Here is a 6,000-nt window from a genome sequence, read left to right as displayed (position 1 = left end):
TATATTTAAGCCTTGGGATGGTTTTAGGATTTTTTTCTTCCACCTTCTTACCCCTTTGAATACAGATGCTATGTCGCACCCGCTAGTATGGTTATACTTAAATAAAAATTATGATTTATTAAGTGAAGCTTTACTAACTTTATTATGTGTTACGTAAGTCTGTCACATCAAATGTGTTTTTTTTAAACGATTTTTAAAATTAAATATCATAATTACTCTAGTCTATGACAATCTAATTTATATTAATAAACAAGGATGACCACATTCATAAGAAGCGAAGCACAAAAACCATAAGAATACGGACAAGGAAATTTAGAGAGTATTTGTAAAAATAAGGAATGTTGTTGGATAAAAAAAATCACAAAACCTTTTTCATATATTTTTAAAAGCGTAGCTTTTCTAAAATTAGGGTCGGTCCGTCCGTCCATCCGTCCGTACGTCCGTCTGTCCGACAGTTAGCCTTTTTCGTTAATTTAGGCATGTTAGAATTGTCCTATCGTTTTAAAACTGTGCATGGTGATTCCTGTAGTAGTTAGGTACGATTTAGAAAGCATAGCAACTCTGTAATCATTACCAGAATGTCCGTACGTCCATTTTAAACATGTTGATTTTTTACTTTTTTAACAACAAATTTTTTATGTGATCTATGTTGTTTTGATTTTTGATTACTGATTCCTGGGACAACAAAGATCAATATTATAAGCAAAGCAACTCTATAATCAAGCCCTAAAAATGGAAATATGTCCATAAACATTTTCCTGTATCAAGAAGTTTTTCAACAAATTTACTCACAATTTTGCTTTAACTCTTATTCATTTATATTCTGAGTATTCAGTTCTGACACTATACAAGTGTTAATGTCCGTTAATGTATTAATGTTAATGACTGGAAATTTAAATTTAAAGAGATTGAATCAGGATGGATTTATAAATATTTTTTTACCAAATAAGAAAAAAAGGTAATATATAATGTTGTTATCAAATTTAAGGATAAGACAATGATGTACATTCCCAATTATTACAAATATATTACCGTTTCTCTAGATTAAACTTATTGGTTGGAAAGTGTCGACACCCATAGTGTTTACCAATCAATCAAAATTGATTAAAGTAGTAAATTTCTTTTTAGCCAACAAAAGATAGAACGTGTAAAGTGTGTTACCTTTTTATATGTTTCATTATTATTTGGCCACAACTTGGTCAAAAATGCTCACAAATCAGACCTTTTTCGACTGAAGATAGTCAAATGGTTCCTTCACAAGCCCAATCAATCAGTATAAAGAAATTTATATTTCAAGGAAAATTGATGAAAATACCAAAAGAAATGCAAATTTGGGTGTTACCTTTCATATGCACAGATACCATAAAATCAACAGAAAAAATACTTATTTTTTTACTTTTCTATCATTTTTAAAGTTTGATTCTGTTAAATTGGCTATTCTTGAAGGGATTTATACATTGATTATTAAGAAACATAATATTGTGTAGAAATTAATGTATTTCAAAGAAAGAAAATTTGGAAAGTAAGAATTTCGACTTCTATCCCTTCAGAGATCAGCTGCCAGCCTCCAGTTGACAGGATGTAGTTAAATACTTGTTAGCAATAATAAAGTTTTTTTAATATGGTGAAAAAAAAATAATCTAAATCTTAATTTTGGGGATGATGATCTTAAAAAACATAAAACTATAAAACATTGGGTGCCTATATAATGTTCAGTCCAATACCCACTCTCTCCCATGCGTCTGCCTTACAGTTCAATTGTGAGACTTTAAAGGGGTCGGGATATTTTGATTCTGCACATGCAATGTATGTTTATACAAACTGAATAATAACCCAAGAAACATCTGATAAAATTTTTATGAGACTTGTTTTGAATAGATTATTTAAAGATTTTTCTTGTCATCTTACACAGCTACTCTATAAGTTAAACGAATTTTAAGTCATGATTTTTTATGTGGATATAGTTTGCAAGATGTTTTTATTTAGGGGAGGGGGGGTGGAGAATGAAATGTATAGGAGGCACTTGAACGTTATCTTAAAAGTATTCCCGATACTTGTTCCAATATGGCAGCTTTCATAGGCAGAACATTTATTTAGGCTGTCATATTTAGGCGGCTGCAGCTATGTCAGACGTTGCACCTTAGCCCCAGCTGCCAAATCTAAAGTTCTCTAGTTTTGTTCAAAGATTTTTTGGTTGAATTGTTTGAAAGTTGTTTTGCTGTGCTTGTGAAAACAGAGGTGGATTCTTAAAAAACCTTTTGGCTCACTAAAATTAGTGATGCGATTGATGCGATTTTGAATAATAATAATAATGTTTATTTGGTGCTGCCAGGTACCCCCCAACTTAGGAGATAGCACATACAATACTCTAAATTGCTGCTATCTATCAACAATTTAGAGTTTACATTATGATGTTTAATCTCATACAAAAATAAAATAATATGGACTAAGAGTTTAATTATTAACTAAATATAAATTGGTGGAAAAGAAGGAAAATTTTCAGGATATGCACCAGGAGCTACAGGAGTACTATCTTAACTAAAATGGGGATAATGTATTTGATTCCTAAAGCCCCTTTTTTTAGGAATACAAAAATAAAAAAAAGAATATAAAATGGAACTTTGTACTGTTGATTATTTCTAAGAACTCTTGTTGTTCTTGTGCTATTTCTAATCCATAAGTTATCAAAAGAACATGGAAGCCTATGATGAACATAATCAAACACAAATTGTAATTTAGAATAGACAATTTGTTGAGTTACAGGAAGAATTTCTAGATTTTTAAATAAAATTGTAGTATGTGCATTATATTTTGAGTTGGTAATTATTCTCAGTGCTTTTTTTTGCTGTTTTACAATTTTATCAGGAGTCGATGCTGCTGCACTTCCCCAAATTGGGGCACAATATGTAAGATGACTATGGACAAGTGAATTGTATAGAGTTTGCAATGCTTTTCCACCAATAATATGTTTTGCAGCATTTATAGCAAATAGTGAGCGTGAAATCTTTTTATTTATCACATCAATAAGATATTTAAAGTGTAATTTGAATCTAGATAAACACCTAGAAATTTAATTGCAGGAGTTTCACTCCTTTAGTTTACATATGAAAGTTTGTGTACCAAATTTGGATCATTTTGGTTATCATTATTGTGATCAAGATTAATACTAATGCTATCAAAGTCAATTGTTGATTCATTTTTTGTAAATATCATAAATTTAGTCTTTGATGGATGTAGGTTTAACTCAATAGTTCTAAACCAATAAGTTATTTTTCTTAATTCAATATTAAGAATATTGATAATATCATACAGGTTTCTGCCTAAGATTACAAAACTGGTATCATCAGCAAAAAGTAATGTAAATAGAGTTGTACATTTAGCTAAGTCATTGATATAAATCAAAAATAGTAAGGGTTCTAAAATAGATCCTTGAGGTACACCTTTGTTAATATATTTCATATCAGACTTTTCATTGTTGATGTGAACAAATTGTTGTCTATTTGCTAAGTAATTTTTAAACCATGTCAATTCTGTACCATTGATTCCAAGCTTAGAAAGTTTGTCAAGCAATTTTTTTTTTTAAATTTAGCGAGCCTCACAGATTTTGGTGAGCCAGTGAGCCAAAAAGTTTTTTAAGAATCCACTTCAGTATAGTCTTATATTTTATCCAGATGACAGTGTAGCAGTAATCCTTATACTAAAGTAACAGGATGTTTGTTTGTCTGTGTATCTGTGTGTCTGTACCGAAGGATCTCGCTAACCGCTGAACCGATTGGGTTCTCCTTAACAGGGTAGATTCTCATATGTCCCGGGAAGGTTTATAACTATTTTGGGGGAGGGTACCACCACCCTCCCAAGAGAAATCACAATAAAATCAAAAATATTAAATATTTCTGCCGCATAGTGTCGCTAGAGGCCTCTAGGGGCGTAGCCGCTAGTGGTATAAACAGTATTAGTTATTTATTGTTATCTATAATACAAAGTAAAACGATGTCTTTCCGTCTGTCTGTCCGTCTAAAGCTTAAGATCTCGGTAACCACTGAACCGAATGGGCTCTACTCTCCAGGGAATATACCTACTGGTCCTGTGGTGGTTTTAAGATATTTTCTTGGGGGGTGGGACACCCCAAACCCCCCAAAAAACAAAAAATCCCCCCCCCCCCATTTTTTTTTTTTTTTTTTTTATTGCAGAAGAAATTTCCAAATTCTTTATTTTTATTTTTGTAAATAAAAACCAGTAATTGGGTTGGGGGAACCCCACTGCACCATGGGGCGAAGCCCCCATGAATCCCCCCCCCCCCAAAAAAAAAAAATTCACCAAAAATTTTTTTGGGCTTTTTGTAACTTTTAAAAATTGACATCTTTAAAAAGTTGTTGCAATTATAGGGAGAGTTTTCAATTTTTGTGTATATGTGGTCCAATCAGTGGGACTATCAGAGCTTGTGCCGCATACAGGGTACTCGCTTATGCTCACCCCGTACGAGATATACGGTGAACAACCTGGGTTTAATTTTTACGAATTGAAATTTTTGTGCATACGGCGCACAACCTGGGTTTAATTTTACCGAAGAGTAATTCGGCAAAGAATAACTTTTTTGAAAATATAACTATAAAATTATTCTGGAGGGTAGACTTTCCATTATAAACAGCTTACCACGGATATAAAAAGGTACAATTATAAGATTAGACCAGTTTTGCAAAATATGGTGCAAAAATATTTGCTACATTAAAAAAATATTGCAAAAACCAAGTGAGTGTGCAAAAAAGGTAGTTTAAAGAAATGCAGGCAGTCTATTGCAAAAATATTGAAAGCGCATCACACTGCTAAAAACAAGCGAGTGTGCAAAATAGGTGTGTGTTTTAAATGATTTATTAATCTTAATGGTTGTTTTTAAAAAATTGCAGGCAGTCTCATTTTAGTAACCAATGCGTACACATGTTTTTGCAACAAGTAAAATATATTTAATAAAGGGAGTGTCTGAGTGTCATATAAAGAAACACTATTTTGGCTGCACAATTTTTGCCATTAAAAGCCCTTATAAGTAATTATGATAGATTAACTAAAGGCAAATAGGATTTGTTTAGATGAAAAATCCCCCAAAATGTAATGGAAAAATATCTTTATTTTCTAACTGTATGTACAAAAATCCGTTTAGTTTTTAGTGAGTTTTTTACGGGTACCAGAAAAATGTCATGGTTACAAAGCTACTCTATAATCATAGATTATATCAGCTTCTAAGCTTTTTGCCATACCAACATTAAAATAGTGCATATAAAAAAAACATACAATTTTTAACAAGTTAGTTGCTTATTTTGACATTTTTTTAAAAGCGAAGCTTTTCTATAATTAGGGTCGGTCCGTCTGTACGTCTATATGAGATAGTTAGCTTGTATTCATTAATTTAGGCATGTTAGAATTGTCCTATCGATTTCAAACTTTGCATGGTGATTCCTGTAGTAGTTAGGTACTATTTAGAAGGCGTAGCAACTCTATAATCGTTACCAGAATGTCCATAAGTCCATTTTAAACATGTTGATTTTTTTCCTTTTTTAATAACAACTTTTTATGTGATAAAATCATCCGATTGATCTGACTTTTTAATTACTGATTCCTATTACAATAAGGTACAATATTATGAGCGAAGCATCTCTATAATCAAGTATTAAAAATGTCAGTATGTCCTTAAACAGAATTCTGTATTTAAGAAGTTTTGCAACAAATTTACGTATAATTTTATCAAACCTTATATTTTCATATTTTGTATATTCAGTTCTGACACTCAACAAAAGTTAATGGTTATCTGTCATATCGTTTCAGAGCTTCACTTTTATGGATGTTGTCATCCTTGATTTTATTAGTAGTTAAGAAATAGTAAATTTTAAATTTTCAAATTTGTAGATAAAAATGCGACTGATTCTTCGAAGAGTGCCTTTTCATATGAAGATAAGAGTAAGATTACAATGTATACTACGTTTATAACACGTAAAAAAATAGTAAGGA

The 6,000-nt window shown here is 31.3% G+C and overlaps 1 protein-coding gene across 1 annotated transcript in view; it reads left to right on the top strand.

Annotated features, from left to right (window-relative positions):
• The first annotated feature begins 5,896 nt into the window (after window positions 1-5,896).
• LOC145306634 (4-galactosyl-N-acetylglucosaminide 3-alpha-L-fucosyltransferase 9-like) overlaps window positions 5,897-6,000 on the top strand; it is a 53,837-nt gene continuing 53,733 nt past the window's right edge. Inside the window, exon 1 of the mRNA XM_080148916.1 lies at window positions 5,897-5,949. The gene's annotated coding sequence lies outside the window, so the exon portion shown is untranslated. The remainder of the gene's footprint in view (window positions 5,950-6,000) is intronic.

This window comes from Acartia tonsa, chromosome 14, assembly GCF_053477335.1.
Source record: "Acartia tonsa isolate MP-2025a chromosome 14, ASM5347733v1, whole genome shotgun sequence".
Lineage (NCBI taxonomy): Eukaryota > Metazoa > Arthropoda > Copepoda > Calanoida > Acartiidae > Acartia > Acartia tonsa.
The sequence above is the reverse complement of the archived record's forward strand: the minus strand, read 5'-3'. Positions and strand labels throughout refer to the sequence as shown.